Source organism: Arvicola amphibius, chromosome 1 (genome assembly GCF_903992535.2).
Source record: "Arvicola amphibius chromosome 1, mArvAmp1.2, whole genome shotgun sequence".
Taxonomy (NCBI): Eukaryota; Metazoa; Chordata; class Mammalia; order Rodentia; family Cricetidae; genus Arvicola; species Arvicola amphibius.
The window spans coordinates 37,789,716-37,802,951 of record NC_052047.1 but is presented as its reverse complement, the minus strand read 5'-3'; the positions used below and the strand labels follow the sequence as shown (position 1 = coordinate 37,802,951).

General features: G+C 49.4%; 1 protein-coding gene across 1 annotated transcript in view; it reads left to right on the top strand.

The window, feature by feature from the left end:
- The first annotated feature begins 7,055 nt into the window (after positions 1 to 7,055).
- The window catches only part of Klf3 (Kruppel like factor 3), a 29,559-nt gene continuing 23,378 nt past the window's right edge, over positions 7,056 to 13,236 (top strand). The window contains exon 1 of the mRNA XM_038328965.1: positions 7,056 to 7,428. The gene's annotated coding sequence lies outside the window, so the exon portion shown is untranslated. The remainder of the gene's footprint in view (positions 7,429 to 13,236) is intronic.

Here is a 13,236-nt window from a genome sequence, read left to right as displayed (position 1 = left end):
TGAATTCAAGGCCAACCTGGGCAGGATTCATGAGACTTTGTCTCAAACAAACAAATAGGGAAAAAAAAATAAAACCTTAAGTGAGGTATGAACCACTACTGGAGAGGTGAATGCAAGAGAATCAGAACATTGCAATTCATCCTCCTGCATGAATACATTGCAAGTGTGAGTCCAGCTTGGAGACCCTGGCACTAAATAAATAATAATAAAATAAAAAGGAAGAAAAAAAAAGAAAACCAAAACAAACCTTAGGTCTGGGGTAACAGCTCCGCATAGAGCTCTGGAGTGTTCCCCGAGCAGACGGCTCAGTCTAGAGCTCTGGAGTGCTCCCCAGCAATCAGCTCAGTCTAGAGCTCTGGCGTGCTCCCCAGCAGTCAGCTCAGTCTAGAGCTCTGGAATGCTCCCCAGCAGTCAGCTCAGTATAGAGCTCTGGAATGCTCCCCAGCAGTCAGCTCATTATAGAGCTCTGGAATGCTCCCCAGCAGTCAGCTCAGTCTAGAGCTCTGGAGTGCTCCCCCAGCAGTCAGCTCAGTATAGAGCTCTGGAATGCTCCCCAGCAGTCAGCTCAGTATAGAGCTCTGGAATGCTCCCCAGCAGTCAGCTCAGTCTAGAGCTCTGGAGTGCTCCCCAGCAGTCAGCTCAGTATAGAGCTCTGGAGTGCTCCCCAGCAGACACAGGCTCTTTTAGATTCCCCAGCATTGTAAAAGGAAACCAAAGCAAAGCCAAGTGACAGACCCCACTTAGGCACTACATCCACTCTGGTGCTTGTGAATATTCAGCAAGAGGCACTCCCTCCCACACTCCTCCCCACACTCCTATTTCCAAGAACTAGGGTTTAGTGCACCTTCTCCCCCTGCCCACCCCTTTGTAGCCTGGAGGTAGAACCCAGATCCCATGCATTCTGCGCCATCACTGTACCACAGAGCTCAGCTCAGGCTGCATTTCTTCAGCTCAGAAGATCTTCCCTTTCTCTCATTTCTAGAACAATCTACTCACTTGAATGCTGTCACTGGACAGCCGGGCTCTGGACAGGTAATATTGCTCAAATAACAGTGTCTGTCCTCAGAAGTTCCACTCTCGTTCCAACTGAGAAACCATCACGGTGCGCTGACAAGGAAAGAAAGTGTTACAGGAGGAGAAATGGGCGTACACAACCTACCAGTAGAGCTTTTGCCGAGCAAACAGAAGGCTGTGCTAAAGCCTCAGAATCACAAAACAACACACAAACAAAGAAAAACATCTCCCAAACAAAAATCCAGCATGGCTGAAAGTCATCAACAAACCCATGGATCAAATAATTATTATCGGTTTAGATTATAGCTTGATGGTAAAGGACTTCCATGGTCTGGAGACCTGGGTCCAATCTCCAGCACCAGGAGGGAAAATGTCCAGGGTGAAGGAGATGGTACAGTTGTCAAAGTACCTGCAGAATAAGAGAAGGATCTGGGTTTAGATTCCAGCACCCATGCAAGTACAGCAGCAGGCCTACAATTCCAGCTCTGAGGAAGCAGAACAGAAGAATGGAGGAGTGGGGGAGGGGGTGGTTGGCCAGCCATCTAGGCAATCAATGAGCTGAAGGTTCACTGAGAGACCCTGTCTCAAAAAATAAGGTGAAGAGGGATAAAGGACTCAGTGGAACCTCTGGCCTCTGAACACACACACACACACACACACACACACACACACACACTCCATACACATGCTATTAAACTGAGTATGGTATTGAATACCTATAATGCCAGAAGTTGGGAAGTAGAGACACAAGGATCAGAGTTCAAGATCATCTCCAATCTTTCTCCTCTCAAGAGGGGCTGGAGAGCACCTAGCAGGAGCACCTTAACTTGTCCGAAGAGGGTGAAGGATGGTGGTAGGAGAAGAGATACCTCTGAGATAGCACCATTTAAGTCTTGTCTTAAAGAGAAAATTGTTTAGGGAAATAAAAGTGGAGGTAAAAAGTTGCGAGAAAAGGCAAGGAGGCTTCTCCACCTAGAGCAGTGGTCCTCAACCTTCCCAATGCTGGGACCCTTTCATACAACCAGCCCCTCACATTGCGGTGACCCCTCACCATAAAATCATTTCAATGCTACTCCATAACTAATTTTGCTACTGTTATGAATTGTAAATATCTGGTATGCAGGATATCTGATATATGACCCCTGTGAAAGGGTCACTCAAGCCACTACCCCCCAAAAAAGGGGGTCAGGGGTTGAGAACCACTGACCTAGAGACCCAAGCACGTGAAATGGCCAGGGAAGCAGGGTAAATAGGAAGAAAGCAGAGGAGGATGAGAAGAGAACAGGAGAAAGGAATCTAAATGGGAGGTGGATAACTGAGTTGGTTTGAATAAGATACCCCCCCAGATTTCTGGGCATTTGAATACTTGGTCTGTCCCATGTTGGTGGAGGTCTGGAGAAGCTTAGGATAGGTGGCCTTGCTGGAGAAAGCCTTTCTAGGGGCAGGCTTTGAGACAGCAAAGTCTTCCATCACGTCAGCTCTCTCTGCTTATTGTATGCCATTTAAGATGTGAACTCCCAGCTGTTCCTTGTAGCCAAGCCTGCCTGCTGCCATGCTTCCCTGCTATGATACTGATGGACTCTCATCCCTCTAGAACTGTAACCCTTACGTGGGTTTCCCCTCTGCATGCTGTGAATATGTTTTATTGCCATTGGCTAATAAAGAAGCTGCTTTCGGCCAAGGCTTAACAGAGTAAAGCCAGGCAGAAAATCCGAACAGAATGTAGAGAGAGAGTAGGTGGAGTCAAAGATGCCATGTAGCCACCAAAGGACTCAGAAACCTTGGAACCTTGCCAGTAACCACGAGTCTCATAAAATACAAAATAATAGAAATGGGTTAATTTAAGATGTAAGAGCTAGCTAGAAATACGCGTAAGCTATTGGCCAAACAATATTGTAATTAACACAGTTTCTGTGTGATTATTTCGGGTTTGGGAAGCTGGGAACAAAAGAGCGGCCTTTGCCAACATAACCCAAAATAAACTCTTTCTTTTCTAAGTTGTGTTGGCCATGATCTTTTATCATAGCGACAGAAAATGAACTAAGACCCAAGCGTGTACCAGGGAGTAAGGTATTGCTGTGACGGCCTGGGTGTGTGTTTTCTTTTTGTTTGCTTGGGTCTTGTCAGAACTTGTAGTGATTTTTATTTGTGTTTTAACAAATAAAGCTTGTCTGAAGATCAGAATGTAGAGCTAAGCCACTAGAGTTCAGGGAGTGGTGGCACACACCTTTAATCCCAGCACTAGGGAGGTGGAGGCAGGAGTGACATGGCTGGGTAGAGAGAGGAACATAAGGTGGGAGGAGACATGAGCAGTCTGAAGTTTGGTGATGAGTGTGGCAGTCTGCAGTCACTCTGAAGACATGATCGCCCCTTTGCTTGTCTGAGTCTTGGTAGAAATAAGAACTCTCTATTGGCGTGGCTGCTTTGCTTTTCTGATCTTCATCTTGAACTCCCATATCTGTCTCTGGGTTTTTATTAATCATGCTACAGGGACTGCCAGCTCATACACACAAAAAAAAAATGACGCGAAGACTTAATAATTATGAATGCTTAGCCTTAGTTTAGGCTTGTTCCTAACTAGTCCTCCCCTCTTCGGTTTTTCAAGACAGGGTTTCTCTGAGTAGCCTTGGCTAACCCTGAACTCACCCTGTTGACCAGGTTGGCCTCCAACTAACAGAGATCTGCCTGCCTCTGCCTCTCGAGTGCTGGGATTAAAGGTGTGCCCCACCACAGCCCAGCTCTAACTAGTTCTTATAACTTAATTCATTTCTATTCATCTATATGCTTTTATGGCTTTTACCTCTCTTCCTGCATGTCTTGCTCCCTTTGTGTCTGGCTGGCAGTTTTTGTCTTTCTTCTTTGAGACCTCTCTGTCTCCAGAAGTCCTGTCTGTCTATTGACCATTCAGCTCTTTATTAAGCCAGACACAGTGACACATCTTCACACAGCGTAAAGGGATATTCCACAAGAGATCCTGGCTTTAGTCATGAAGGATACATAAGTAAAGGGATTATAGAATCTTCCTACATGGTTTCAGAGAGCCACTGAGGTCAGTCATATGGCAGAAGAGTCCTTTTGTGGGGGCCCTGAAAGGCTAGTGTGTGAAGTTGTAGAAGTGAGGCCACAGTTACAATTTAGACCCCAAGATGTTGGTGATGCCAGAGCTGTGGGAAATCTGCCAAGGAGAGCTGCCCACAGGGAGTAGATGAACCCAAGAGAGAAGAATGTGTTACAGCAGCAAAGCTGGAAGGGCAGCAACATCACACAAGGAGGTGGAGAACTTTGGAGTTGGCCCTGCTGGGCGCCACACTTTCTTTGCTCCAGTGTTTTCTCTCCACACCTCCCTCCCTCCTTCTGAAGTGGGTGTCTATGTTCTGTACCATTGGACGCTAGAAGTATACCATTTCCTTTTGGATTTCACAGGAGGTGACAACTGAGAGATTGCCTGGAGTCTCAGAACAGAATTTAGATTTTTTTGAAAATGGCATTGAGACTGAAAGGCTATGGGGACTTTTGAAGTTGGACTAGATGCATTTTGCATCGTTACATGGCCACAGACTAGAGGTGCCAGGGAGTGGGATGTGGTGGGTTAAGCATTTGAGTCCTTAGCCCTCTGTGGGTGGTGCTGGGTTTTTTGGGGGGAGGAGGGGGATCCAGAGCTGCCTTGATGAAGGAAGAGGGTCACTGTGGGGGTGGGCTGGAGGTATCCAAGTCTCTCCCCATCTCCAGTTCTCTGCTTGTTTGCTGTTCTAAATGTGAGTTCACAACTGTTCCTGTCGCCATATTTACCTGCGGCCACACTTTCCCACCACAATGGCCATCAAACCATAAGCCCCAAATGAATCTTCCTTCTCTATGTTAGCTTGGTCGTTGAGTTTTAATGCAGAAGTAGAAAAGTAACTAACACAGGAACCCATCAGTGGAGTTCAACAGAAAGGTTGAACTTCAGGCTAAACTGAGTTACCCAAGGACCCTATTCAGGTTTGTGTTCTTGCCCCCGCGGCATCCACTCTCTTCCCACATGGATAGCCATCCGGCAAACAGGAGAAACACTGCGGCATCAGGGTGGACCAGGGTAGTGGCGTGGAGTAGGTGATGGTCGGAAGAGGGTTCTGTGACTTGCTTGGGAGGGGCAAGAGTTCAGGATGACTTCAGGCAGTTCTGACTTGCCCACCTAGCAGGGCTTCCGCCGGAGCTACTCGGCACTGGATGGATGCATTTGAACTCGGGTATTGAGTTGACCTTCTTCCCAGGAGCCACCCAATACAAAGTGCCTACTGTTAGTCCCCCCACCCTTAACCCCCCACACCCACATCAAAGCCTTCTTATCTTGGTCTCTTTTTGCCCAACAGTGGAAACTTTACCCTCCCATGGCCCCATGTCCATGTGAACAATAGAAGGGTACTATGGTTATGGATTTTCAAGTTGTCATCACCCCATGCACCCTTGAGTTGAAACCTGTAATTTTTTTTTGAGCACCTACTATAAGCCAGGGAAACAATTCCATAGTCATTGCATCTGTCTCAGCTCATTCAGACTCAAGCCATTCATGCAGACTGCTTATGGTTGGTAACCAATGAAAGGCAATTAACGACACGAAAATCAACTGTCTTTTTCTTTGCGTATTTAACTCAAATAAACCACCCCCCCCCACACACACCCAACATTTTAATAGAGGATATTATGAAGGTATATGAACCAGTGAATTCTGGGTCTCCTCGGGACAGGCAATTCAATGTTGGATGTTACCGGGTTCTAGTTTTATTGTACTGTGCAGTTTTATTAAGGAACGGGGAATCTATGTATCACTACGTTTTAAGTAGTACCATGCCTGGATGAGGCATCAAAGTGAGAATGGTGAACTTAAAGGGCCTTTAAAACATCTTGAAGCAATAACAAGCCACAGACTGAAGCCGGGTTGTTTTAAAACATTACACAAAACTAAAACAATTGAACCAATTTGTCCTTTGTTCTTTTTATTGCGTTCCTTATTACATTAATACTGTTTTAAAAATGAAACTCAAAGGCATCAGACTCTCGCACCAAGCTACGCGAAATCGTCCCTGCACGGGTCTGGTTCGGACAGAAAAGTGCCTCGAGGCTGATGGCCTTCTAACGCTGTGAAAGGAAAGGTCGCCGGGCTAAGCCCGGGGCCAGCCTGAGCTCTCGCCCCAGGTGGGAGGATCTGCCCGAAGTTTGCTAAGTTTTCTGGCAGCAGTGCAAAGCCACAGCACTTTTTTGCTTCAGGGCAGGCGAGGCCTGCGGGAGTTGCACGCCTCCGGGGGTCTCCATCTTTCCAAGAAAAGTCCCTCTGGGCTGGAGGCGCCCCCGGGGTCACCCCTGCAGGACAGCCGAAAGGACAAGAGCGATCCCAGAGTTCCGGAACACAAAGCGCCAGCGCACAGGCAGCAGCGCGACCCTGTGTCCCGGGCAGCGAGCGCGTTCAGAGCCACCGCGCTCTCCGACGCCGGGGACTCGCGTCCTCCGCCGCGACACCCCGCTCCACCGCCCTCCTGCGCTCCGCCGGGGAGGGGCCGCCCTTCCCGCGGGAGCCAGTGATTGACATCTCCGCTCCCCCTCCTGGGCTGCGCAGCCAGCCCCGGCTGTGTGTTTTGGAAGAGGTGCTACGGGGCCGCGAGCTGTGTGACGCCGCGAGCGGCCAGAGCCGCCCTTCCTTCCCCCCGGGGCTCGGGCGGCAGCGAGGCGGCCCGGACGGCCAGGGCGGGGCGCGGGCTCTGGGAGCAGGGCGCGGGGCGGAGCGCTCGGCCGGGTGGAGGCCCAGGGTGGAGAAGCCGGGCGGGGGCTGCTCACGCCCAGCCCCGAGGCCGCGCCGCGCCTCGCGGGACAGGTCGAGCCGGCGGGGCGGCGCCCGGCTCCGGGGAATAATGAGTGTCTGTCAGGCCGGCCCCGGGTGACTGGGCGGGGCGCGGGCGGGGGCGGCGCGGGAGGCGGGGGCGGGGAAGGGCAGGGCGGGGTGCGTGTTTGCCAGTGACTCGCCGACCCCTCCGGCGGCTGCCTCCACCCAAGTGGGTGGGGACCCCTCCCAGCCCGGGCGGCTGCGGCGGCTCCCGCTGCCCCTCCCTGACCCTCCCACCCCGGCTCCCAGCCTCTACTTACCCCGCCAGCCCCGGGGAGGCTCGCAGAGCGAGCGGCGCCGGCGTCATGTGACTGCCCGGAGTTGGTGCCAAGGAGCCAGAGGGGAGCCGGGAGCCGAGCCGCGCGGAGCCGCGGCCCGAGCGCAGTGCGAGCGCCTGCCGAACCGACCCCACCCGCGCGCCCGTGCGGTCGTCGTCCCTGTCCCCGACGCCGTTCAGACCGGAGCGCTTGACCTGCCTGCCCACCCGCGGGGTTCCGGGCGCCGGGGAGCCGGGCCTGGGTTTCCCGGCCGCTGCGCTTGGCACCGCGCTTGGCAGAGTAAGTCCCCGCGCCCTCACCTTGCCCTCCTGCGCCCCGCTTTGCGCCGCATCTGCTTGCTTCTCTTTTTTATTTATTTTTCTCTTGGAGAAAGCGGGGCGCGGAGAACGGATACAGGGTGCAGCGAGGGCGCCTCCGGGCTTGGGAAAGTGCATCGGAGCCAGGGTGGGGGAGCGAGGGGGAGGGGATGGCGGGCCGGATCGTGGGATAAGGGGACCCGGTGGAGCGGGAGCCCGCGGGCGGGGCTCACCTGTGTGGTCCCCGGCCTCCCGCGTTGGGCTCCCTTCGGTTCCCCCGGCGCACCCCGCGTGCGGCCGCGTTGGAGAGATCCAGGTAGCTGCGGGGCCGCGCGCCTGCTCCTCCCCCCTCCCACCCCGACTCGGGGCTCCCGCCCCCCCCCCCCCAGCCCGCGCCCCCAGCTGCTGCCCGCCCCAGCAAACTTGGAGCCCAGCCTCCGGCGCCCTTGGCGAGAAACTTGGGGGCGATTGGGACTTTAGGAGCATCCCCATCTTGGTACCCAGAGCGAGCTAGCTGCCGGGTCATTTGGCTTGGGGAGGGATAGAGGGAGAGGAAAAGAACCTAGAGTCTGCCTTTGGGGACTTGGAGAGAACCTGCCGCAATGCCTGAAGCAAAGGATTGCAGCTCGGCTGGCTGTGGAGAGCGCCTTCGGTGTTAGGGAACCGGAGCCGCGTAGGAACCCACAGGACTGTTGTGTGGACCAGGACCCTAACATTTCAGAGTGGCTAGCTTGGACGTGGCAGATAAGAGTTGGAATTGTCATACCCACGTCTTTGGCAGATAACAGGAACACTTGTGTAAATTTTCCTGCAGGACACAATAGTAGTAGTTGAATATGAATGAGACTTTGGATAATTCAGGTTAAATGGACACTGAAAATTGTTCGCCTTGTGTTTCTTCAAAATAAACATTTTACTTTTACATTGGAATCGTTGAGATTTTATTCTAAGAATCAATTTTTTCCTCTAATATTGTCCAAGATACTTTATTCTCAAGAGAGTCTGGTGTATGGGAAAAGTATGAATTTTGGTATTCTCTGCTTATTTAGATTTAGAATCGTGTTACTAAGCAAAATTAGGTGAGCATGGGCCGGTTGTTGATAAATGAGTATTTTATGCATAAATTTGAGGTGCATTTTTTAAATGAATTCTGCTTGCATGATAATGCCCCTCACCCCAGGGAAGTCTTTAGGAGGGAAAAAGCTATGTAACATAAACATTCTAATTTTGCAAGTTGCTGTGTTTTGAAGAACGGTCCCTCTGAGTTATTCCTTGGCTTAAACGTGCCTGCTAACCTTAGGCTGTTAATAGAATCCTGAAAGAAGATGTTTGATTAATTTAAGTTCCCTGGAGGAAAGCTGCAGACCGACAGCATTGCTTAAGTCCTGGGAAGGTGCATAGTGGAGATCGTTTGGCTGCGGTGAAGGGAAGTACAAGTGTAAGAACTGAGATGTGAGAATAACAAAGAAAAGTAGCTGCTTGGGTCGCAAAGCCTGGTACCATAGGAAACTCCATAGCTGTGGGGAAAGCTATTGTCTTTTTGTGGTGAAGTTTCTACATTAAAATCCAATCTTGTTGCTATGGGCACAGTGATGCCTCCCCCTTCCCCCACCCCTTTTTCTTTTTACCTGTAGTTATGTCTGCGTACCAATCCTTAAGTCTCTGATAATGGAAACCTGAGTTGAGTTAAACCACCTTGGCTAAAAGTATAAAGGAAAATACTGCAGGAGGGACTTTAAATGGGCTTTGCTACCTTAAGAATACCTAAGAGAAAGTAGGCATTGATAGAATATCTGGGCCAAAAATGGTGCTGCAGTTTGTGAATTGCCAAGCACTTCCGGGAGTAGAGGAATTGCCAGGAGTAAAAATAATCACATTCCCAAAAAGGGGGAATTTCGGTAGGCTTTTGTGGAGAACCAGTGAGTAGCTGTGTCCTTCTCTACATTTGAAAAAAGAATGAAATTTTCAAGTGGCTACATAGCCAAAGTCTGGGTCTTCCATTTAGTTTTAACCAAGGGAGGCTTTAACTTGGTCCAGCTTGACTTCTGTAGGGTAACCCAGCTGTAACCTGGTTCTAAAGCAATGCTCTCTTGTGCTTTTCCCCAACATGCATGGTATCTGCCTCAAATTGTTATCCCAGCATAGAGTTTGGTCAGGGCTGGGGGCTACTACTAGCCCTTGGGACCTGTCTCAAAGGGACAAAAGAAATCGGGGAGGGAGGCTGGCACTAGGTAATTTGGAAGGTCTCTACAGCTTGAAGATGATTATCACGTGTACACTCGGGGTGTTTACTGGGTGGCAGCTCCTGTTTGTAAATAGGGCAGGTCCCCTGTAGAAAGCTGGTGCTATTATTCACACCCATAGAACAAACACCTCCACCCCCCTGTTGTTGTCTTAAAAAACTCCAGCTGCTCATGAATATAGGGTCAGGGAGGGCCGGCTAAATGTTTCTCTGCGCTCTCTCTCCAGCACTGCCGGCCGGGCTGTTTCCTGTTCTTTGTTTCAAGGCTGGGCCTTGCGTCATACATTCCAAGTGGCATATGTGTGCTCTTTCCTGTTTGAGGCTGTTTTCTGGTCGATCAGTAGCCTAAACCAGGCCATGGTCCCTGCCCCTCAACTCTGTATCCCCACGCAGGAGTTACCGTGTCTCTACGCCGCGATTGCTTAAGATGCCTGTGTTATGTCATAAGAAGTCAGTTAACCTTTTGGCACACACCCCTTGCTCCACTGTTGATAGGGGCAAATCAATACTTTTACCTTTTAAGACGTATTCTGTCGTTGGATTATGATGTGGGGGAGTTCATGGGCATACTGACACATCTGAAGGAAGCTGTTTTTGTGGTTTTCCTGGGAAGATGGGTAGAGCTCTGGCTTTAAGATGGGCCCCTTGCCCTGAAGCTGTCAGATTTAGATCAGGATTGACGACAAGAGTTGAAGACCTAGCATTACACGAAAGCTGTGGTCCACCCTTGTTCCTTTTCACTGGGCTGCCCAAGGTAGGCCCTGGGGATGGAGAATTTAAATATCTTGGCCACCTGGGCTGAGTTAGAAAGTCTTGCTTGTTTTGAAGGAGAAATCTCTAGAAAAATTATTCAAGGTAAGCATGGCATTTATTGAGGAAGAAAAAAAAAGTCCCAGGGTTATTTCTTTTAAGTATAAAGATTAAACCAACAGAGTAAATTTTTTTAGGGATGAAGAGGTTACTCGATCCTAGAGTTGATTTCCAGCCCATTTTGAGAATAAAAATCTTAAGGAAGAGAAGAGCTAGGTGCTGGTTGGTTTTCTTTAATGATAGTTTGGAAAATTGTAATCTTTTGTTTTGAAAACAGAAAGATGTGTATCTTTCATAATATCAGTTTTTCAAGTCTTTCACTGTGGCTTCATCAGTCTGGATAAACTATTTAAAACCTACTGTAACAAGGTTTTGTGTATTTTCCCCCCTCTGAGCTCTTGAAAAACTTTTTTAAAGGGTTGGGGGTGGGGACTTTTATGTGTTTTTTTACAAACTTACTTGGGGATTTTCTTTGAACCCTAAAGGAATGATCTACAATGATGCCTGGTGAAGCTAATTCAAGAGATGCTAACACAGAATCAGGCCTGAACTCGGTGTGGAGAGGAGGTAGTTAATATCCCAACCTGCTGGCCTTACACAAGGAAAATATAAAGTTATCCGAAGTGAAATGTCCCACCTGCTTCATGCCCAAAAGTTACCAGAGCCAAACAGTTGGCTAGTGATGCCTTCCCTGAAAAATCTTGGGAGTCCTCGAAATTCTCAGGGTTGGTTGGGTTTCTTTTTTTTTTTCCTTCTTCCTTGGAACAAGGCAACTTGAAATATTAAGTTGATTTGTAGAAAAAGAGACCTTTAAGCTGAAGTTCATAAGTCATCCAAATTGAAGCAGGGTTTATTTTTTGTTTGTTTTTTTGTTTTGTTTTTGTTTGTTTTTGTTTTTATTCCAACTATATAGGGTCGACAGTCTTGATGAGGTTTTCTCCAGATCATTCTTTCTGTTTGGGTGGGGACAGGGAGGTGGCTTATAAGATTGATTAGGGTTTAATCTTGTCTATCAGAAGTGCTGCAGGCTTTTAAATGCTGTATTAAACTGTTGGGGAAATTATGTTTTTTTGGTAGTTGCTGTAATTGTAAGACATGGGAACAGTAGTTTCCTTGCTCCGCCGTGGAACTCATCATGCTTAATTTAACCTCATTGTCTCCAGGTTCTGCCTTTTCTATTTCTAGATCTACACTTTTGCTATAAATGGTGGCCTTCCTCCTCAGTATTTCTTGCTGGTTTTACACATTTGCATTTTATAAACAACATAAGCAGCCTCGTCCTTTAAACAGTAGGAATTACATTATTGTGGAAATTGGGCTGCTTTCCTGAGGTGACTGGTTGTCATTGACCCTAGCTTTTATGGGGAAGAAATCCCTAGAATCTTAGAGCAATTAACACCTGGTGAGCTGAGTGATTATTTTCTCAGCCGTGCCTCTGAGAGTGAGTTGGGAGAGGAGGGGATGGTCTGTCCAGACCCTGCATCTCATCTTCGCCAGTCACGCCAGAGCTCCGAGACAGGAAACCAGACAGAGTCTGCCCTGATAAGGGAGAGTATTGTCTACTGGAGGTAGCCCTGCTCCCCCACCCAACGCCTAAGACTTCTTCCTTGAAAGTTAGCACGAAAAGAAGCACGGAGCGGTAGAGGCTTTGCAAATCAGGAAAGCAAAAAGAGAAGAAGCATGTTCGCCTCTCAACTGTCTCCATGCCCCAGACTGTGGATTGTGACCCTCTTCAGGGCACCATTAAAGAAACCCTGTCCCCTGAGCCTTGGACTGCATGGAGGGAAGTTCTTGGGCAAAACTGGTTGGTGGAGGTTTTTGAAATGCATTTCCATTGTGTTGGCAGGCTGGATGCATTATCATTTCCCCAGCTAACTTGGGGGGGGGGGAATTGGGGTGAAGATGGAGCAACAACTGACAAGAAGCAAGCTCCTGGCCTCCCATGCACTCTGTTCTACCCCTGGACTAGCTTTCCCCCTGATTTCCAGGAAGGGGGAACCCAAGAGGAAAACCCTCCCAGGACTACCATCTTGGGCCCAGCCCAGCCTGGGACATACCCCACTTGCCAGTCTTTGGAAGGTGTAGGGATCAGGCAAGGGATGGTTCGGAGCTGGAATCAACCCCCATCGCTGGAGCGCTGCCGGACCTGGACAGCTGAGAGGGAATGGAGATTGTTGAAGTCAGGCACACTACGCTGGAGAGCAGCCTGGGTTTGTCTCCTGTGGCCTCTGCCATTCTTTCCAAGAACTTGCTGTTGGCGGCTAATCACGGACGTCCACTCCTTTTATCTATGCTTGTACTTTATACCCTGGCACCTTCAAAGCTTTCCACTCCCAAATACGTTGATTAGGGAGATCAATTTCCTGTTCTGCTCACCCTTTCCAAACATGGTACTTTTGCCTCCCCTAACTCCTTGCTTAAAGGGTTCACTCTTGGCAGCTTAGGAGGCGCTGGCTTCACTGGTCTCAGACCGGTGCTCAACCTGGACTCTTGCCTTCCTGTGTATCCCACCTGAGAACTGTAGTTCGATATCCACACATTTGTTCATCTCGCAGGTATTTATTGAGCACCTAGTTATTACTGCTAATCTCGCATTGTGCACAATCATTTTGAGTTATGCCACAGGATGGAGGGGAGCTGCCGGGAGTGATCCAACCTGAAAAGGCGTTTTGAAATCTTAATTGCTGTTGGAACCTCCCCACGGCTCTGCTTGCCGGGGACCAGTGTGCACACCACACC